Consider the following 23,909-nt stretch of genomic DNA (forward strand, 5'->3'; position numbering starts at 1 on the left):
AGTATGACTATATTTCATTAGTTAATAGCTATCCAAGTTTTTATAACACTTTTATTTGTATCCTTTTCTCACTTTTTAACTGAAATTTTTGTTTCTTGATTTTTTTTTTAAAGAAATTCTGTTCTGGATAATATTAACTTGTCATTTTTATGCTTCAAAAATCTCCCAATGTGTGGTCTTTTTTGTTTGTTTCTCCTTTATTTAAAGTGTCTTTTTCACATTGATGTTTTTTAACTGCAATGTTCTCAGATTTAGCATATTTTCTTTTATCTTTCATGGTTTAGTGTTTATTTAAAAATTCTCTTCCACTGTAATATCATAGATCTATTCTTTTATATCTTATTCTAAAAATTGCAAAGTTAATTCTTCACATTTAGGTCTTAGGATATTTGTGTGTGTGTATATGTATGTGTGTGTGTGTATGCATGTGTGTGTGTGTGTGTGTGCGCATGTCTGCAATGCAAAGTAAGGATCTAGTTTCATCTTTTACCATACATGAATAATTATTCCATCACCATTTAATTCAATAGGTCATGATTTATTTCCCTAGTGATTTGTAAGGCCATGTCTATCATACACTAAGATTATATGCATCCAATAGCCTGTTTCAAACTGGGCAAGTGAAAAGGAATTGTTCGGCCATATGGTAAGTGTATGTTTAACTTTATAAGAGACTATCAAATAGCTTTTTATGGTGACTACAGTTTGGCATCTCTACTGGCAATGTATGAGACTTCCAGTTGCTCTATATCCTCATCAGCACTTGATATGGTCAATTACTTATATATTAGTTTCTAATAGCCATTGTAATAAATATGTAGCAGTATCTCATTGTGCTTCAGGTGTTTGTCATCTGTATCTTTTCTTTTCTTTTTTTTTTTTTTTTTGAGACAGAGTCTTGCTCTGTGGCCTGGGCTAGAGTGCCGTGGTGTCAGCCTAGCTCACAGCAACCTCAAACTCCTGGGCTCAAGCGATCCTCCTGCCTCAGCCTCCTGAGTAGCTGGGACTACAGGCATGCACCACCATGCCCAGCTAACTTTTTCTATATATTGTATCTTTTCTGATAATGTGTCTGTTCACATTTTTGTCCACTCTTTTATTGGTTTGTTTCCTTATGATTGAGTATGGAGAGTTCTTTAAGTATCCTGGGTACAAGTCCTTTGTCAAATATGTGCAAATGTTTTTCCTCAGTTGGTAGTTTGCCTTTCATTCTATGTATTCCATGTAGCAAAAAAGTTTTAATTATGATAAAGTCCAAATTATCATTTTTTCCTGTCTTTTATTAGTTGTGCTTATCATATTGTGGCTAACAATTCTTTGCCTAACCTGAGGTCAAAAGATTGTTTTTCCATGTTTTTTTTTAATCTTACAGTTTTACATTTTATATTTAGGCCTATGATTTATTCAGATTTAATTATGTAATAGGTGTGAAGAACAGGTTGATCAGTTTTTTGAACACATGCGTTCAATTATTCCAGCAATAATTGTTGAAAAGACTAATCTTTACATGAGTTGCCTTGCACCTTTGTAAAAATCCATTGGCCATACTTATGTGGGTTTATGCTAATATTACACTGTCTTCATAACTGTAGCTTTATAGACATCATAAAATTACATAGCATGCATCCTCCAACTTTATTCTTTTTCCAGATTGTTTTGATCATTCTAATTCTTTTGTGTTTCCATACATATTTTATATCCACTTGTCTCTATCAAAAATTTTCTACTGGGATTTTGACTAGGCTCATGTCAAATCCATAGGTCAATTTGAGGAAAATTTTCATGTTAATAATATTGAATCATCAAATACATGAACATGATATATTAATATCTCTCCATTTTACATAGGTTTTTTAAAAATTTCTTTCATCAGTGTTTTGCAGTTTTTAGCATGCAGATCCAACATGTGGTTTGTCAGGTCTATACCTAAATGAAGCTTGACAGACACATGAAGCTAGTGGCTACTTTATTGGACAGTGTTTCTTTAATTAGTTCTGATATTTTCCATTTTCATATGTAATATTTTGGTCTTATTTTAATTTTTTTCTTCCTTCTATTTTTCTTGAATATATTCCCATTGCTCATTTTTTTCTAGTTGAATAATTATTTCGGTAATTTTTAATTTTTCTTTCATGTTAATATAATCACTTTAAGAAGATTATAATTTTCTTCACAGTATTGCCTTATGTGTATCTCATTGTCATTCAGTTTTACATTTATTCTAATCCCATTTTCTTATTTTCCATGACTCATGAATAATTTAGGGGTGTTTTTTCAAATTTCTACATGCATGAAATGTCTTAGTAATATTTTTGTCATTGTTTTATTTCATCACAGAGAATTTAATAGGTATGATAGAGTATACTCTTTGGTATTTGTTGAGACTTGATTTGTGGCCTAGTATGTTTTATCTATTTTCAAAAGGTCATGTTCTAAATTTATTTCATATCCTTACTAATTTGTATGATCTGCCAATAACTAAAAGACATCCTGTTACAATCTTTGACTATAATTGTTATTACGGCAATTTTTTTGTAATTTTAGGAATCTTTAATAATGTATTTGAAACTATATTTTTGACAGCATACAGTTCAGAACAGTTCTTATCTTTTTGTAGTTACCATTGGCTATCTATCTATATATCTGTTTATCCATCTCTTTTACCAACAATGAGTTTATCTGAGATTTAAGGCCAGTAATCTTAAGTGAGAAAATGGGGGAAGTGGAATGAAAGACAGCCAATAAATTTGTGTCAATAAGCAGATAACCACAGTAGCGGACTGGGTGGAGCTCACAGCCCTCAATCCCTGTTTTCAGACCCTCTGAGAAACCTTCTCCCTGGAAGTCAGGGGAGGCTGGGAGATTTATACACTGACGCCATCCCTTGAGGGTTGCCCTGAGATGTTAATTCCTTCACACATCTAGATAGTTCCTCCGTGCAGTCAGAAAGCTTACAAAAGTCATCAAGCAGAGAAAATGAGACCCAGGTGCTGACCAGTTGGGGAGCTGTCATGGTACTGGCAACCTGTAGGAGCTGCGGAGGAGCTCAGTGGACAGAGGGGCTTTGGCGTAGGGCATCAGCAGTGCCTAGACTTAATTGAACTATGGCTGGGTTTAATTCTTTTTTTAAGAGACAGAGTCTCACTATATTGCCCAGGCTGGACTCAAATTCCTGGGCTTAAGCAATCCTCCCTCCTCAGCCCCCTGAGTAGCTGGACTACAGGTATGTGCCACAGCACTAACCTCCAATTTTTTAAATCCAATCTGAGAATCCCTATTTTTCAGCTATTGTTTTTTGTTCATTTACATTTATTTTGCTTTTTCCCCCACTTCCTACTTTTATATTGTTTATTTATTGAATTTTCCTTGGCTTTTTTCTTCTCTCCTGATATCTTAATATTTGTTAAATGTACGGAGTTTTGGGTTTTTTCCCACTTCTACTGGTTTTGAAAATAATGGTTTTGTTTGTATTTTCTTAATAGCTATTCTTAAAACTTAAATAGGAAATATCTAACTTAACCTGAAGTTAAATATTGATTATCTTTATCTTTTTCAAGACAAAGAAACTACATTTTTTAATCACAAATTCCCCATGCCATAAATGGGTAATTATTGTGCATGTGATACCTTAATTTACACTTAGTCTTATATTTGGTCAGTTTTATTTTATATAGTCAATGCCTGCTCACTGATTTATTTGTTCAGCATTGTTTCTTGCATCCCACTCCTTCAATGTGAGTTCAATTTCCTTTTTCATTAAATATGTCTTTTAGTAATTCTTTCAGCAAACATTTGTAAACGGTAAATTTCCTTACCTTTTCTTTTCTTTTCTTTTTTGGCCAAAATGGTGTTATCTTTCTCTCATTCTTAAAAAATATAGTTTTGTTACATACAAATTATTGTTTGACAATTATTTTTTGTAAATTTTTTCAGTATGTTATTTCATTGTCATGTGGTCTCTATTGTCTGTTGTCTATTTAATTTTGTCCCACTGTAGATAATTTACTTTCCCTTCTTGTGGCTTTTAAATTTGTTTCTCTTTTCTAGTATTCTTTGTTTTCACATCAATGTGTCTGGGTATTGATTTATTTTTATTTATGCTACTCTAGAGTCATTGAACATGCATCTTCAATCTGAGGATTTATATCTTTCATCTTTTCTAAAGATTTTTGGTGATTGTCTCCTTGCATGCTATTTCTCCCTATTCTTTTCTTCTGGAACTTAACTTTAGCTATGTCTTGGAATTCCTCATTTTATCTTTCATGTTTCTTCATCACTGCTTTATATTTTCTACCTTTGTAATTTTCAGTACTTTATTCTGTGCTTTGTTCCTAAGGGCCACATTCCAGCTCACAAATTCTCTGAGCTATTGCTAATCTTTAACTTATCCATTGAGTTTTTAATTTTAGTGATCATACTTTTTATTTGTGCAAATTCTAATTGGATTATTTTAGCTTTTTTTGCAGTATCTTGTTTTAGCCTAAGCAACTTGGCAACTGGATTTTATGCTTTTAATTATAGTATTCTTTATTCACTTTATGATTATTATTTTATCATCTAATTTTCTTGCAATTCTAATGCTGCTTAGTCTTCCTTTTGTGTTTGGTAATTTTTTTATTGTGACCACATCTCTTAGGTGGAGCTTATTTTTCCCATGAGAATCCTTTGAGTCTGGGTTTTGAAGCATCTAGGTGCCCCAGGACTATCAATGGGGACTATCATGACCAAGCTTTATACTAATTCCCAGCTTGGAGTTTCCTAGGCCATGTGGTAGTATCTGACCATGAAAAAATATTTTTGGGTTTACATTTTCAAGAGTGCTTTTTATTTCTTTTGCTTTTCCAGTAGAGCCCAAAGACAACTTTCCTTGGCCTTATTCTTTTCCTACGCCTATTGGCAAATGTTTTTCTCTTGTTGTCTCTGCCTTGCATACTCTTCAAGGATCCCACTTTTATGAGCTGGTGTCTTTCCTAACTCCCTTTTTATAAGAGGGTGTCTTTGCCTTTGGTCATCACGTGGATACTAATATCCAGCCCTTAAGTGACTAAGACAGAATCTTCCCCTTTCCTCAAAAACCAAGACAGACACAGAGTGTATGCCCATGTCCTACTATTGTTATTTTTAGTCCCCTTTTCTTCTTGGCTTCTAGAGAATACCTTCCAATTCCTGAAAACTCGGCTAAGTATCCAAAAGGTGTTTGTCTATCTTTTATCCACTATTTCTAAAAGCTTGTATCCAGAGAGTCTTCAGACATAGTCTGCCATATTGGTGGAGCTGGAAACCCTGCAGTAATTCTTTTGAGTTAGATTTCAGAGCACCCTTATGACCTGTAGACTAAATAATCTTGTTAGTGAATAGTCATATATTACATTCCCAAGTCACAGAGGTTCAAATAACCACTCATAGGGACAATGCCACTAAATTTACCTCCATTCTAAGATTTGAAATAGGGTTTTATGAGAATGAAATGAACAGGACATGTATTTTTTCCAATGTACATTATGCAATGCCATCACATTATACAGAACCTGTGACATTAAGCAAACTAAACACACAAACTCAATATTTCTGCATTTTTTTCTGTGTCCAAGACTGCTGCTGAATAATTCAGAGTCACAACAAACAGAATGAGCCCTTCACATTTTAAACTATACTTTTACCTGACCCAGAGTTTTGGGAATTCTCATTTTTTTCTTTATTTTTTTTCTATATATTCTCTTTCTGAGATAATCTGACATGTGGCTGACAATGATTTAAATAGGACTTAATCTGGTCAGCAGGAAAAAAAATGTAGGAACTCATCATACTCAAACCCTGAAATCCTGTATTTTTTATTCATGATGGCAACCCTCACACCTATGATACAGGAATGGAGTCTCAGGCGTGCCTTTAGTCGTCTGAAATTGCAAAAGAAGTAAAAAATTGTCCATTGCACCATACAGAATAACCGCTGTATGATTTTCCTTTTAAAAAGTTCCTAAAATGACCAAGAAATCCCCAACCCTTTGAAGAGTCAGAAGCAATTCAATTGTTAATATATTAAACATATCAGCATTGTTCAATGCAGTGTGATTTTACTGACCTTCAAAGAGAATCTTCTACAGAGAAGTCACTTCTGAGTAGCTCAAGATGCTTCCACTTGATTGCCTAAGTGGAGACCACAGGCAGGAAGTCTTCACTGGAGGCTTTTCTAAACCGGCCATGAAGAGAGAAGATACAGAAACGGAGAAGGAAGCACAAAGCTGCTTACCTTAAACAGGAATAGAATCTTGTCAAACCCTATAAAACAAACTGTGATAAGGTAGCAACATGTAACTAAGAGAGGAAGGAAGAGCCAGTCACAGATTCCAAGGCTTCTAATCCTAAAATTAGAGTATATTTGTACCCAGGGTGCTCAAGAAAACTAAGTAAGTCACAAACTCTTTGAAGGTGGAGACTGTTAATTTATTCATGTTCCCCTTCATGTCCAGAAGAGTACTACATATACAGCAAATCTTATTAAATTTGTTTAATTGAATCAATGAAAAGAAATCATTGGGTGGAGGCAGCATCCCACTGTATTTAAGTGTATTATAGCTTTTTGATATTGCTACTGAATATATCTGTTTATTTGTCCATATCTTATAGAGTTGACTAATTATGTTGCTATTTTAATATTACTCAAGATGTTTTTTTTTAATTTTAAATAAATATAATTGACTGGATAATCTGCTTGAAACTTTTATTCTTCTCATAATTATCTACAACTGGAGGACATCTACCTGTTGAAATTTTCCTATTATAAATAGGTACCACCTGGTAGGAGCATTTATTGTGTACTTTAGAACTCTGTATCCCCCTCTTGGGCTCATGGGCACATGTTGTTCCATGAGAAACAATGTTATTTAGCCACTCGCCCCATATTTGGTTAAGTAAGGTAGGCCTTCAAATCTCAGCTCCTCCATTTATTAGCTGTGGGATCTTGAGCAAGTGTCTCTTTTAACACTAAATTTCCTCATCTATAAAGTGAAAAAACAATAGTGCTACCTAGTTCAGGGTGCTACTGTAAGAATATGAGGCAATGCACTTAGCATAATGTCAAGTATGTATTAGTGTATTGGCTCCTCAATACTGTTATTTATAATTATTAAGTGAAAAAATATTCTCCAGGTATCTGAATGAATTGACTTATTTTTTTAAAATATTCTCCAATTGGGCCGGGCGCGGTGGCTCACGCCTGTAATCCTAGCACTCTGGGAGGCCGAGGCGGGTGGATTGCTCAAGGTCAGGAGTTCGAGACCAGCCTGAGCGAGACCCCGTCTCTACTAAAAAAATAGAAAGACATTATATGGACACCTAAAAATCTATATAGAAAAAATTAGCCGGGCATAGTGGCGCATGCCTGTAGTCCCAGCTACTCGGGAGGCTGAGGCAGTAGGATCGCTTGAGCCCAGGAGTTTGAGGTTGCTGTGAGCTAAGCTGACGCCACGGCACTCACTCTAGCCTGGGCAACAAAGTGAGACTCTGTCTCAACAAAAAAAAAAAAAAAAAAAAAAAAAAAAATATTCTCCAATTGGAAAATGTTTGTGAAATACAATGGTTTTTATTTTAACATGGCTAATGCCAAACTGTTATTTCTGACAACAATTAGCTACCAGGTACAGCTATTTCTTAACATGACCCTTAGCTGGGATAAATAAGTCTATTTCATCAGCCTAAGAAGGGATCTAGTAATTTTACAGTTCTAAGGATCAACATACTTTCAACCAATTCATATTAATATAAGATTTTTTATCAAGTTATTTATAATACAAAAGAAGAGGAATAAGGCTACTGCCTTTATTCTACTTAATTTAGAAACTTTTTGGATGCCAGCTAAGGTTTAAAAAGTATGGGTGCTGGGAAGAGTGGGTTTGGGTGGACATTTCCCCTATAGAGGGCCGGTTTCATGTACTATGTTTAAGGAGAATTTGTAGGTTTGGGATATTCTTGTGCTGTATTTAGGGCTGAACTTGTTCTATTGGAGGTTGGCAAGTGTGTGTGTGTGTGTGTGTGTGTGCGCGCGTGTGTAGGGTAACGGGAAAAGTAGGAATTTGCTAAATAATTCAGAGTCTGTGCTTTTGTACGTGGAATGGTCATCATTTCAAAGGATTGTTCTTGGGTCAAGAACACCATTGCAAACCAGCACAGATCTCTTTAGGACAGCTGACACTGCAAGGAACAGAGAGAAGGAAGACCTATATTTATGTTTCTCTTCTTCGGAGCACAAACTTTGCACAAGACTAATCCCCATTCACAGAACCTTTCCTGTTTCTATTTAAAATAACAAAGAGAATGAATGCGTATATAATACAGCCAAAATTAAACAAGAATAGCAAAATTTAAAGCAACAATGATAGTAATAAAAAAATTCTAGCTTAAAAACATTGACCAACCAGACAACCAAACAAAAACTTCCGTTAATGACCAAGAATGGCCTTTATACAAACTAAAGTGGAAGAAGAATCTTTCAAATGCCTTGTGCATTCTGAACAGTAAACTGATTTGTTCACAGTAGCCACTATAGAGTAAATTCTACCCGTCAAAGCAGCCAGCCAGATGCCAGCAATGGTGTAGCTTTGTCCTGATAGGAATGACAGTCAAACTCGCAGCTTGCCTTGTACTATCGAACCTGGTAGTTTATCAGGTTTCTTTTCTTCTTGTCAGCCTTGGCAGGAAGAGTGAAATGCAGAAAACTGTGCTGACTCACCGGCCTCTGTATAGACCAGGGGTCGGCAAACCAGAGCCCACAGGCCATAACCGGGTTCCTCCTGTTTTTGTACAGTCTCTGAGCTAAGTGGTTCTTACACTTTTATATTGTTGGAAAAGAGTAAAAGGAAGAATGATATATGACATATGATAATTATATGAAATTGAAATTTGTATCCATAAACAAAGTTTTAGTGGAACATAGCCAAGCTTACACTTTCACATACTGCTCGTGGCTGCTTTGGTGTTACAATGGCAGTTGAAGAATTGCGACAGAGACCCAGTGACCCACAAAAGCTAAAATACTTAGTCTGGCGTTTTCCAGAAAAAGTATGCTGAGCCCTATCGTAGACAGTAAACTCACTGAGGACAGAAACGATACCTCTAACAGATATTAGATCCCTGGAGTCCGGCACAATATCTGCACCATGAACTCCAAATACAGTTTATGTACAGAGTGAGTAAACAAATGAATACATGAATAATCACAAAAGTCTTCAGGACTATCTTTTCCGATTACTTTTGTAATTTATTTTTGTGAATCATCTTCAAAAAATCTTTGCCAGAAGCGTGGAGGATTTGCCAACCTCAAGTTGGTAGAGTTGTTGCAGTGTTATCAGAAGCAGAACCGAAATGTCTCTTGTGCATAAAATCAATCTTTCACCCTCCACTTGCCCTTCCAGTTATATTCACATCATTTAAATCTATTTTCTGTGTTTTCATCTGAAGATACTTTTTTACAGGTGGCCATTGCTGCAGCATGGTTATCTTTTCAGAGATGGTGGTATCTTTTTAAATTTATTTTTTATCATGCTCACTGGACTCTGAAGGAGGACAAAGATAGGGCAATGAGAGAGGAGGTTAAAGGTTAAGGACGGACCAAGTCAAGCCACCAAGGCAGATGCCAGAGAGGTGGGAGCCCTGTGGGGGATCCTGGGAGGATCCTGGGATCGTTGGGCGGGATTTGTAGGGTGCTGTGAGGTTCCTGGGTCCATGTGTGCAGAAGGGAGACAGGGACCATCAAGGGAACGCTTTGACTTGTGAGAATTTTGCCAGGCACAGCATGTTCTGTGGCCACCATGTAGAAGGACAGCCAGAGACAGGTTGTAGGCCTGGGCTGTGTCCACACAGACCACAGACAGGGCATATTTTCATCTCCAGCTTGTCAACCTTCGTATGACAGAATATCTTGTCCAGACTTACACATTTGGTCCTCGGAGAGCAACTAAAACAAGGCAAGGGAGGGGAGGGAGGTGAAGGGCGTATTCATGAGAGAGGTCTACGGTGCTTGCAGTGTGGACATTTTTACCTGGGTTCCTCCTAAGGACGCTTATTTTAAGTCGTGATTTGTCTCCTGGAGCTGCAAACAGCTGTCTGCACTGAAGTGCTTTGACACATTATTGTACTGTACACCGGGTTGCTCATTTAATCAGCCGTGGTGCTGCTCTTCACATAGAGCATGTCACATTTGACAGATTTATCACAAGACTGTGGGCTCTATTTTCCACAGCCTCATGGAACCCCTTCCCATTAGCGATAGCAGGAGTGATGTTTATGCATGAAGAGAGACTGTTCGATGGGGCAATCGTAGCCCTCCACGGCAGGCATGAGCACAGCTCCCACTTATCAAGTGGGGCTAATAGGGGATATTCATATGCACTGGAGAATCAATTCTCTGTACATGGACCTCTACTACAAAAATAATTGCTACTCACTGGTGGTAAAGACCTTAGCAATGTCAGAGCCTTAATGGTGAGATTAATGCTCTACCGCTCCCGGGCTGGGCCATTTCTCTACAACTAGGAAAAAAAAAAAACAAAACAACTATTCCTGGCCTGAGAGCTTGGTGAGATGTTTTTCAGGTGCAATCCAGAGCTGTGCTGATTTGCTATGCTATTGGGGGAATCTTTTCTCTGTAACTAATTTTTGCTTCATAGACTTTAATTAGGTTGAAGCAACAAATGAACGGCTTGGAGTCCAGTCCCAGGTTCTGCTACCTAAATAGATATCTTCTTTCTGAACCCCAGTATTTTCAGCTTTAAAATAAGGAAGCTGCATTAGGTAGTTTCTAAGCACTTTGCTCATATATCTGTTACACAGATATCATGCTATATTGAAACTGGTTTGATTTTTTTTTTCTTCCCTACCAGACTGTGATCATGTTTCTCATTTTATGTCAAAAGCCTAGCCCAGTTCTTGGACTATGTATAATATATAAAAATCTATTCTATATTAAAAATTACATATTTTAATATATTGTATATGTTTACTGAGGCTCAATAAACATTTGTATTGAAAGAAAAATTTTATGATCCTGTAACTATAAGTCATTTGGATAACAATGAAATTTCTTAGAACAGCAGTCCCCAAACTTTTTGCCACCAGGGACCGGTTTCATGGAAGACGATTTTTCTACAGATGGGGGTGCTGGGGGAATGGTTTCAGTGCATTACATTTATTGTTTAGTCAGACTTCTCTGCTAATGATATCTGTATTTGCAGCCACTCCTCAGCCCTAGCATCACCACCTCAGCACCTGAGCTCCACCTCAGATCATCAGGCATTAGCTTCTCATAAGGAGCACACAACCTAGATCCCTCACATGCGCAGTTTACAGTAGAGTTTGGGCTCCTATAAGAATCTAATGCTGCTCCTGATCTGACAGGAGGCGGAGCTTATGCAGTGATGTGGGCAATGGGGAGCAGCTGTAAATATAGATGAAGCTTCTTTCACCTCGCCCACCACTCACCTCCTGCTGTGCAGCCTGGTTCCTAACAGGCCACAGACCAGTATCAGTCCACGGCCCAGGTTGGGGACCGCAGCCTTAGAGCAATATATTATTGTTCCTCTTCCTTGTGTTAGTGTATTTTTAAAAAAAATTAAATGGCATTGAATTTATTGCAATAGTATCATTGCAATACTTTATTATACATTGCATATTATACATTGCATACTTATTATACATTGCATACTTTATTAGAAAGTATTTAATAAAGAAGGATTTATTGAACATTTACTATTGGCAGGTTAGCAGAAGTCAAAGAAGAATGCATAGATGGACTTGATTTGATTGATTGGGTAGAGCTTGATTTGATCTGTGAAGGACAGTTATGTTTGGTGTATAGGCAGAGAAAAACTGGGAAATCATTGTAGATTAAAAGAAAATGAAGTCTACACAGTCTGAATAGCATAGAGTCTGTGGAAGAATGAAGTGACATGTTGATGGCAACTGAAGTTGCATTTGGGGAATTGAAGGAAATAAGGTTAAGTGTGGTAGCCAGGTGATGAGGGTCTCAGTTGAGTCCCAGAAATAATTTAGATTTATTGCAGCAACCATAAGATAGCCACAGGAATCAGTGGTGCTTTCTGAAAAACAGTGTTTTAGTGAAAGCTGGCTTAGCGATACAGTACTTTAAAACCTTCACCAGCTTCAGAAAAACAGATAGAATCTGATATCTTTCTTTTTAATCAGGAAGTTTGGCTTCTAACCACTACGGAATGACTACATTCAAATTAATGCTGTCTCTTCTGTTAATGAATAGTGTGTTTAGACAAATTACATTTTACTTTTATTTTACTTTACTTTTTTCCTGGGTACTCTCTGTGCTTTTTCAAATGTTTGGTTTTGAGTTGGTGAATTTTATGTGCCAGTTCGGCTAGGCCCTGATGCCAAGATATTTGGTCAAACACCAGTTTAGATGTTGCCATGAAGGTATTTTTAAAAATGCGATTAAGTTTTAAATTGGTAGAGTTTGAGTACAGCAGATGATGTGCCATAATGTGGGTGGGTCTCATCTAATCAGGTGATGGTATTAGGACAAAAAGACTGAAGCTCCCAGAGGAAAAAGAAATTCTGCCTCGAGACTGCCTTTGGACCCAAGCTGCAACATCAACTCTTCCCTGGGTTTCCAGCCTGCTGGACTACTCTGCAGGCTTCACACTTATCAGCCTCACAGTTGTGAGCCGGTTCTTTAAAGTCAATCAATCTCTCTCTCTAATACACACACACACACACACACACACACACACATACCCTATTGCTTCTGTTTCTCTGAAGAACCCTAATACAGTTTTTTTTCCATAGTTAAGCTGTTCTGATGCAATATTTTTAAAAGCCAGTTGATGAACTTGGAAATCGCTAAGTCATGTTTTTCTGCCTCAATCCCAATCCGTCTGTCTCAACCCTCAACTGCCTAATGAAAGAGAGTGTATATTTCCTCTGCACCATTCCTCTTTTTCACTCCTGGAGTCTACGGGAAAGAAATTTGTATTTTGGGGGTCCCTACTATAGTATAGGTTAGAAATACTGCTATCATGAAAGTGTTATTCTTTCTTTCTTCTTCTTTTAGTTATTATTTTTTTGAAAACAGTGTCTTGACCTGTTCCCGTTCCCTCCTGTCACCATCTCCCTCTCACTTCGCTCTAGAACTCGCTTCATCTAAAGCCAGGAAAGTACAAGGGATACTGTTTGAAAATGTTGTTTAGTTTGTTTTCTTTATTCTGTAGGAACACGAAAAGCTTAAAATTTCACTGAAATGAGAATAAAGACACATTCCTAGAATCTGCTGCAGATTCTAGGAATCCTACCTTTTGAATACAGTGAAAACGGATAGTGAACATGCTAAAATAAGAGCTGTCAGGCTGTTCGTGCCAGCGTTTGTAAACACTGAGCAGTTAGTCCTTCTCTGCTTAGGAGAACTATTTTTGCTTCAATCTTCCTGTGCTGGTTTTGACCATATAAATTCATTCTTTGGATTTCGCTTGGAGCCTTGTGTCTGATTACAGATCAAGAGGTACCGCTGGGCAGTAGGATATACTTTGGGTTTTTGCTTGTCGTCCAATTAGGCTTTATTTTTTCCTCCATATTTTTGTAGTTTTGAAGTTAATGTATATTCACTGCAAAAAAAAAAAAAAAAAAAAAAAGCCCTGAAAATCAGTGTCAGCCATAATTTAACAGCATATAAATAGCAATCATTAATAGCTACAGTGTGTTTTCTTTGTGTGTGTATACCCATGGATGTGTGTGTGAGGGAGAGGGGGAGAGAGAGAGAGAGGTTTCGAGAAAGGCAGAAAATAGGTTTAAATTGATCTTTAGATAAAAGTAATCGCACATTTCCTCACATTGAGTACAGTCAAATTTCATGGGACTGCCTTCTTGTCCATTAACGTTTAAGTTTACTACTAGTTATTTTCAATGATTTCTTCCTTCTGTCTTAGGCTTGAACAAGTTGGAAGCATTTCTACAACCCAAGAAGTTAGGAAGGGCGTCTGTTCTTCAGTCTACTTAGTGACAGCTCCCAGCGTGTCCCTGCTGCATGGGGAACCTGCTGTGGTTTCCAAAGCCACTGAGCTCAGTGCTACTGTCTTCAGGGGCCCTCCGATGCCCCCACCTTTGGATGTCCTGCCACCTCCAACTTGCTCTTCAAGCACTGCTATGGTTTGATTTGTCCTTGCCAAAGCTCTTGTTGAAATTTGATTCCCAGTGTGGTGTTGTCGGGCCTAGTGGGAGGTGTTTGGGTCACAGGGCTGGATCCCTCATGAATGAGCGTTAGTGAGGCAGTGAGTTTTCACTCTCCTGAGACTGGATTGGTTCCCTCAGGAATGGATTAGGTCCTGCAAGAATGGCAAGAGTAGGTTGTTATAAAGCCAGGATGATTTGCACATGTCCACTTCCTCTTGGATCTTCTTCTCCATGTTAGAGGCAGCACGAGAGCCCTTGCCAGAAGCCAGGGCCATGCCCTTGAACTTCCCAGCCTGCAGAATGGTGAGTTAAATTAACCTCTTTTCTTTATAAATTACCCAGCCTCAGGCATTCTGTTATAGCGATACAAACAGACTACGGTAAGTACCCTAACACCTGCCACCTGGACTCTCTCATGGACGATATTTGCAAACTTCTCCTTCCTTCTTCACAGTCCTGGAGAATTCCTCTACCTTTCTGATTGCTGACTTGTCCATCCCCAAATCAGGCCACATTCTCACCTAGCCTTCAGAGATACTCAGCCTTTATTTCCCATTCCTTTGGATCATAGTATTTAAAAACTCACTTGAACAATTCTGTGTTTTTAACTTTCCAGGAGCTGAGAAGGTTCCAGTCTTGACATGCAATAGCTGAAAACTCATCCTCCCAGGATGTACAGGCAGCTTATTCTAAAAGCAGCAGAAGATAACAAACTTGTATTTTCATATACTATTGCATTAAATGCCCAGCACCTGTCAAAATGCAGAATTATAACAGGTTTAGCTTAAAGATCTAATTAGATTTTATTTGTGATTCTGGAATTGGGCAGCATTTCCTTCTATAAAATAGAATGAGTGCTCCACTGGGCATGACAGAACAGTTGGGTTTTTGTAAGACAGGAACAGGGAAATAGCACAATAAAAAAAGTAGATTGGTTAACATCAAATTACTTTATTTACCTTTCTTGTAAGGCTTAAAGCAGAGGGGACTTCCTAATTATACTAACTCAGGTTGATTGGGCATTTCCAACTGGTCGCTGTTAATGTCCTGTTTTCAGGAAAAAACTGGTCTGTTTGGGGACCTACGTACTTTCTTGAAGTTTTAGTTTGATTACGTGGCACTTAGCATGAGTGACTTCATTTTAGTTTTGTCTGGTTTTTGGGGGCCTAATGCAGAGCTCCGTCTAAAACAATGCCCTCCTGTAACATTTGTTTAACATGCCTCAATTTATTTCATGTAGGTAAAATATAATTGGAATGATATCATAAGCATATAAGTTCTTTTTTAATAGCTAATATTATGACCATTTTCCCATGAAACTCTTTTCCCCCCCAATTTGTACTGATTAAGATAAGTGGGCAGATGCTCAGGGTGTTAGCTGGTGTATATCCAACTGACTTGTGATCCTCACTTATGCTATCCTGAATGCTTTATAAAGAAATAACATAAATCCCTTTTGTAGAGCACTCCAGTCCTACTAGACAATTGGGGAAAGGCCAAGTTTTCTATTTCTAAACTCTGCAGGAATCAGTTGCTTAATCAATGCTGTTGTGTCTGATTAGCCTAATTATTCACAAACAAAAGAAATTGTACTGAAGTAGTCTGTATTTGTTTTTCCTTTTTCTTTTTCCCCATTTAGTGGTGGGTTAAAGTTGGCTGCATATTCTTCCTGGCTCTCCTTTGACAGTGAAACTTATTTTCTCTACCGTTGAATCTCACCGGTGCTGTGATGGTTGAACCAGTAGAATACGGACTAAGTGATACTGTGGCAGTTCTGAGTCTAGCTTTTATGAAGAGTGGCAGTTTTTGTGTCTTCTCCCTTGGAATGCTTGCTTGGGGTGCTCCCTCTTGGAACATAGCCCCATACTGTGAGATGCTGTTGACTCTTAGAAAGGAGCCTCAGGTAAGCCTTCCAGCCCGGAGTCCACCTGAGCTCCCAGACAATAGCCTGCATCACTGCCAACCATGGGAGGGAGTCATCTTGGTGGTTCCAGATCAGCTTAACCCTCAGATAACTGCAGGCCCAGCCAATGTCAGAACTGCTTAGTCCATGTGGAGAATCTCAAGTGATAATTCAACATTTGTTGTTTAAAGTCAAAAGTTTTTGGAGTAGTTTTTTATGAAGCACTATGATAAGGGAAATACATTCTTTTGGTCTCTATTACTATATGACCATGAATGTAGTTAATCATCTTTAACCTCACAGCAGGTCCATTATTGGTTTCCATAGAGTGGGGCTATCTTATTAACAAGGATCAGTTTAGTTCAATGAATATTTAGTGAGAACTTACTGTGTGCCAGGCATAGTGTTAAGTTTTGGAGTTAAACAAGAAAAAATCTAAGTCAGCAAGAGTCAGAGTTGGGTAGAGAACACATGTATGAATGAATACTTATGACCATGTGGCCAGTTCTATTACAGAGATGATTATATTTCACAGATACTTAAGCATCTATTACTACCAGGTATCATGCAAGGCACTGGGAACAGATAAAAGTGGAATTTTTGTTCTGGAGGAATTTACCAACTGCGGGTAGAGGGAGACAGATTAGAAACAGATATTTCTTTTTTTTTTTTTTTTTTTTTTTTGAGACAGAGTCTCACTCTGTTGCCCAGGCTAGAGTGAGTGCCGTGGCGTCAGCCTAGCTCACAGCAACCTCAAACTCCTGAGCTCAAGGGATCCTCCTGTCTCAGCCTCCCGAGTAGCTGGGACTACAGGCATGCACCACCATGCCCGGCTAATTTTTTCTATGTATATTTTTAGCTGTCCATATAATTTCTTTCTATTTTTAGTAGAGATGGGGTCTCGCTCTTGCTCAGGCTGGTCTCGAACTCCTGAGCTCAAAGGATCCGCCCACCTCGGCCTCCCAGAGTGCTAGGATTACAGGCGTGAGCCACCGCGCCCGGCCAGAAACAGATATTTCTAATATAATATGGCCAGTGTTAGGACTGAAGCATGAAGTTGTTGGTAACTCAATGGTATTATGTGTAAAACACCTAGCATAGAGTGGTATATAAAAGATACTAAATATATTTCATATCCCATCCTCTTCCCTCGATGGTGTGGCAAATTGTACATTCCAAAGATGTCTCCAACATTATCTTCTAACCCACATCCTCTTTGACCATGTGACCTTGCCACTCTGCTGGCAAGAGGAAGAGTCCCATTACACTCCCTTTGAAACTGGGCTGGCTTTCAGAATTCACTTGTACCCAGTGGAATTTGGTGGAAGCGATGCTGCATACCTTCAGAGGCTGGGCAAAAGACGACCAGGCAGCATCGGTCAGCCTTGGTCTCCTGAAAGACTCATTTTCCAGATGCTCCATCTCAAAAGGCTTTTTCTGGAACCCAGCTGCCATGCTTTGATAAATCAAGCCACACAGAGAGACTGTGTGCCGACGTGGTGGCTGACAGTGTTAGCTGTGCTCAGCCATGGGTTATTCCAACTCAGGCACAAGACACGTGAGTGAAGAAGCTTCCAGATGATTCGAGCCCCTGACCAGTTGAGTCACCTTCAACCCACTTGAGCCTTCCGGGCTGAGGCCCCAGATACCGTGGAGCACAAACAAGTCATCCCCACAGTGCTCTGTTCAAAATCCTAACCCACGGAATCTGTGAGCATAATAAAATGGTTGTTATCTTATGTGGCTGAGTTTGGAGTGGTTTGTCACACAGCAATAGATAATTAGAACAGATGGGGTCCAAGAGAGAACCACTTTACAATGCACTGTATTATTTTTGAATAGTGTCAATGCTGCAGCTCCAGTTTTCCTGCATGCAGGTCTTTAGGTTAACTCAGAAACTGAGAAAAAAAAACTTAGTCATTAATTAATTTCTGAATTCAGATCACAGGGTATTGGGAGCTTACCCCTGACTAAAATACTTTTTCATCATGTGTAAAATTGTGGGTCTACTTGCTTAAGGAATATTTCATTTCTTCTGATAAGGACTACTTCTCTTTATCTTCAGATCCGGTACAAATAGAAATGTTGGAAAACTGATTTATTTGATATTCATGTCATAAATCTGTGAGACACAACATTTTTGTACATGGTTGGTGAGACAATATGCCTTGGTATATTCAGCAACACTGGCTATCCGAAATATAATGTATTTTATGGCTTTGATCCCTAATTATCATTTATAGAAAGAGTGTTTGTATGAAGAGGATTTGGAGAAAGATGTGATCCTAAACTGTAAAGTTTTCTTCCATTGCAGTCATTAGTCCTACCGCTTATTAACAATCAAACCATGTACAGTTCCAAGAATGGCAACTTGAAAATTGTCTAAGGAAGATATTCATGTTAATTATGTGAATTGAAGAGGCACTTTTTTTTTTTTTGCTATTTTTCTATCTTACAGTAATTGAGAAATCATTAAAAATCGGAATACAATTCCATTAAATTTAGAGGAGGAAAAAAGAGACTGTATTAATATCCAAAACATTTTCTTTCTTAAACTGTAGTCTTGACAGATGAGATAATTAAATCTGAGTCTCTGTGGTGGTAAAATAGGTGACACGGAAGGAAAACAAGGAGGTGCAATATATGGTTAATTAATGGGTGCCAATTATATCTCAGTCAGAACCAAGTAAGTGTCCTGGGAAAGCAGGAGGACTAGTTAGAAGAGGTGGAGTTGGAGCCTGAGGGGACACCACCCACATGAACTGACTGCCACCCCTCTTGATAGCCAGGTGTTACTGGCCTGGACAGGGACAAAACTCTCCAAATCTTCTGGGCACGTTGCATTTTGGGAATCCGAAAATTCCAACAGCAAAAGCCTGCTGTCTGCAGAGAAAGCGTGCTTCTCAATTTCCAACTGTCCGATTCTTTGCAAACTTCCTAGCATAACAGGACTTGGTGGACGGGAGGGAAGTACAAGGTCTGGGAAATCTTTCCAGGTCTCAGACATCACAGCATCGTCCTTGCCCCTTTATGTCCCCCATCTAAAGATTTTTCTGTCATTTTCTTTTAGCCCTTCCATTTGGAAAATATGCCTTTTTGCAAAAACCGTTCAGATTTTACCCCAGTTGGCTAATCACAAATTTAAGAAAGGACCGAAATGTAAAGTGAGCTCTGTGACTGTTCCCTCTATCACCTGTTCGGGTTGTTCATCCTTGAACTGTCCCAGCTCCTTCTAAATGAAGGAATGAATGCAGGGTGTTGCCTTAGGCAAGAAAAGTTAAATCAATTTATGATTTAGTCCATGCTGTGAGTTGGAATGTGTTAATATTTTTCTATGTATCTTTTCGAGATACACGCACATATTAAAAGTAACAAAAAATTAAATATCCTCAGGATTTTCTTCTAGGAAATCCAACGAGGTTTTCATTTCATGTTGAATTTAGATTATTTTTGAGGAAGTAATACACCTCTAAGTACTGGTATGTGAGAGTGCACGTTCGCAGTAATTTTGTTCCATTAAAAACATTTCTTTTTTTGAGTTTGCTTGTCAGTTCAGCCACCAAGCTTCACTAAGCTTCGCTAATTTTCTGAAATTCGGAATAGTGTTTTGTCACTTTAGAGATAATCCCTGAAAGCTTCCTTCTTGCAGATGGCAATAAATCATTCTTTCCACTAAAAGCCTCCATGTCATTTGAAATTTATTACACAGAGTGGGTAGTGGACTTAAAAGCCATTTCACGTGTCTTATTACTTCAATCATCTAATTTATGGGTTTCAGCTGCAATTGTAGTTGGAAAAAGTATTTTCCTTCCCCTGATCAATATGAGTCTGGTTTTGCCTTCATTCCCCACTAACCTTCCCTTCCCGATTTCGTCCACTGGTTCTCCTGGATTCTATAGGTTCTGCAGTGATTCTATTCTCCACTTTCCATCATTCAAGGAAATGCAGGTTGGAAATGAAAAGAAAGTGCCAACAAGGCTGATGTAGATTGACTAAGCTTTCCCAGCTCTTAGCTGCACTTGTCAAAAGATATCTTAGTTATTATTAGTTGAGCAATCTTGCCCTAGGGAAGGGGAAGCTGTCAGAAACTCCTGTGTTTAATATGTACATCTCTGGCTTCATGGAGAGAGTATGAAGGAAGCCGATTAAACACAGATGAGGTAAGCCTAAGTAACACAAATTAACACAAAGAAGGATAAGGAATCGGTACTCTTTATTGCCATATTGGAGGCAGGACTTTTTTCCTTCCACAATGAAAATTAATCTCTGCTCCCATGTGTCAGTCATTCTCATCACCGTGGTGAAAGGTAGTATTAATGGGTTGATAAAGTGAAGAGGAATGTAGGAGAGTAATAGTAGCTTCTAGCAGTCTGGGGTCTCACGTGAAAAACACACCCACGTGGGCATAACACTGATCGAACCACTGTAGTGTCCAGGTGTAGACCCAGTATCTGACTGCCACCAGGATGGTTGTAAAAGGCAACTGCTAAATTCTTCGATTTCAAAATAAAACACAAAGGTGTGCCCCCAAATATTCTTATCCTGAGTTACCATACATATGTCTAGCCCTTTTTGACCTTACTTTTCGATTCATTCAACCTCATGGGGAAATTCAAAATTTATTCAAAGCCCATTACATGTAAGACACTAAAGGACAATTTCTCCTATACTCTTTTTTTTTTAATTAATTAATTTATTTTTGTGTTTTTATTTATTTATTTATTATGGTACACACAGTTCTTAGTTAACATTGTGTGGGAAACACAGGTTTGCCTTTTGCACCCAAATACTCTCTCTTTTTTTACTCTTTCATCCCTCCCCAGTGGGTGTCCTTACCTGGGTGTCTCTCCTTCCCTACTCTCCGGTGGCAAAACTCTTGTTTGCCTCTAAGACAGCTATTTTTCTTTCTTTTCTTTCTGGCTGAAAGAGCATCCTCCCATGATAGACGTGGCAACCCCCTTGTACTTGCATTCTCATCTCCCCTGCACCTATGACATGAGCATGAGACCCAGTCCTGGTAAAAGGGACTGGAGGAGATGTCTGCTAACGGTTCCTGGGGAATGTTTTACCCAATAAAATAGACATGTGGGTGGAAATACCTCCTTTCGTCTCTGGATATGGTCACGTCAGCCTGTGATGCCTAGGTGTGCTGTAGCATCTTGCTATCCTGCAGAAGGTGGCAGCCCCCTGGGTCCTTGGAAGGAAGCTGCCCTACTGCTGGGACATTTTGTGTATGGAAAACAACATATTTTTGCAGACAGCTGGTGTTTAGCAGTTTCGTCGAATAGTCTAGAATGTCTAGCTCTGAGATGATTATACTTATTTTTAAAATTTGAAGGATACTATTCCTTCTCGGTGGTCTTTGTTCCCTTTGAGTTAGATCAACTCAGTTTAAGTTCAGAGGTTAAGACAAGAGCTCCGTGATCCAGATACAGCTACAAGTTTACTTACCGAAGACAGCTGTGGAAACTAAAGACAAGTTTCGTATTCTTCAGATGTGGGAACTTTCACTTTTTATTTTATTTTTTTCTTCGATGAATTCTGTCACCAAATTTAAGCAATAAATGATTCCACAACTATTTGAAGTGTTGTGAAGCATGAACAAAGACTTTAAAAAATTTGAAAACAAAACTTGGTCTAAATAACATAACATATTAAAACTACAGGTCAATTTTACGTATGAATAAATGGAAATATCCCAGATAATATGTTAAAAAATTGAATCCAGCAACACGGTAAGAGATAAAACACCTTGGTCATGGGGTGTTCATGCCAGCAATTTAAAAATGGTTCCATATTAGGAAATATCTTGAAATAATTCTCATATTTTAAACTGGAGGATAAAATCATATACGCATTCCCACCAATGCAAACAAAAAGCACTTAACATTTTTTACCTATTTTTCATAAAGAGCTCTTCATAAAGTAGGAACAACAGATACCTCATTAACAGGATTTATGGGTAGATAGAGATCCTGATGGCATATGTGCAGAGTAAGAACTTTACACCCAGAAAATGTAGATTTGCATTTTAATCTGTGAGACCTTAGGCATGTCACTTAACTCTCCTGGATTTCAGAAATTTCATCTGAAAAGTGAAGGTAGTAATAGCCATTCATACCTTAGGAGGATTAACGTGATACAAAATGCATGTAAATCATCTAACATACACTGGCTTTTCATAAATAGTTGCTTTTTTAAAAACAAAACAAAACAAAACAAAACAAAAACAGCTAATCTGGAGATTTACTCACCCAAACATAGAGAGGAGAAAACAGGAAACATCTGAACATACACTTAGTTGAAGTCAATAAATGTTCAGTACTTCCTACAAATAAGCAAGTAGCACAGATATTTCGTTCTAATGATTCTTCCAGATAAGTTCTTCAGTAATAATGAAGTAAAAGGCTCAAAAACCTTCTATGACCCATATTGCAACAGAAGGTTGGCTCTTTCTAGTCATTCATATTGATGCAAAAGAAGATACATATTCTCACAGAATGTGCCTGTGAATTATCTATTTGGGGTCCACGGCATTCTCCAGATCCCCAGAGCATCATTCCTCTCCTGGAGCTGCTCATCTCAGGGGTCCCCTGCCCCATCTTTCTGTGACTCTGGACTCTTGCATCTCTAATCAAACACTCATAATTTATGGAAGGCTGGTTAAGCTATTAGCTTTTTTCTTTCTCCTGTAACTCTCTCTGGAAATTGCAAATTAGTTTCCATACCATAGCTTTGCAATTTTCTTAATTCTGTGATTCTATTTAACTCAGGGGCAGAAATGAGAGAAGGGGAAGTGGATACCAGCTCAATCCAGGTGTCCATGTTGAGTCTGAACAGCTTCACATCTTTATGAAACCCAATCATATGCCTTTATGTTCCCTAAGAGGTTCAATAGTGTTTAGATGCCTTGTCACATCAGTAAGTATAACCTTCTTTTTAAGGCCAATAGGGATATAAGAAACCAGGCTTCTGAGAATCCCGAATCTAAAATACATCTTCATCTGAGGAAGAAAGTTAGTAAATTTCTTCAACAAATTTCTACAATATTGTCTTAATTTATTAAAATAAAGGACCAGATTCTACTTTAATTTCTTCTATGTATCCCGTAAATTGTCAATGGATAATTTATGGTTTTTATCTCTTTGTTCCTTATATTATGCAATGAGTAGGTCTTACAAAATTAACAAAGTATACTATCTTGCTATAAACTATAAAGTGTAAACTGTGCCCACCAGCCTTCACTTTTGACCAGAATACATTTTTCTCTTTTTGTTCTAGGTGCCCCATCTGTGGCATGTGAATTTAGCTTTTCTATATTTAAATCAAACTACTCATATTTCTTGCTTATAGGCACTTAGGCCATAGATGCTCTTGTACATATGCTAAAATTATTTAAAATTATTTCTTGCTAAAAATTTCAAGCAGACCACATCTGGGGACTATTAATAGAAACAAATTAGTGGTATCTAAATATATTTTTTCTGATTATAAATAGCAGGAAATTTAGGGAAAGCAGAAAAAGTAGAGAGAAAAAGATAACAATTGTTTGTAGTAATTTAGGGAAAGCAGAAAAAGTAGAGAGAAAAAGATAACAATTGTTTGTAGTTTCACCATCCAGGGGTAACCCTTCTCGACAGCTTGTGTCATTTGTTTCCCATCTTTTTTTGCAATGTACATATGTGAGATATATGAATATATTTATGCACCTATATCTGTCTATTTACAGAGGGAAAGATAGGAATAGGGACTGTTTTGGTTTTTCTCAAACAATAAATCCTAGGTTGCTGTGTGCTTCACCAATTCACAAACACACTCT

This window comes from Eulemur rufifrons, chromosome 18 (assembly GCF_041146395.1).
Source record: "Eulemur rufifrons isolate Redbay chromosome 18, OSU_ERuf_1, whole genome shotgun sequence".
In the NCBI taxonomy this organism is placed as follows: Eukaryota; Metazoa; Chordata; class Mammalia; order Primates; family Lemuridae; genus Eulemur; species Eulemur rufifrons.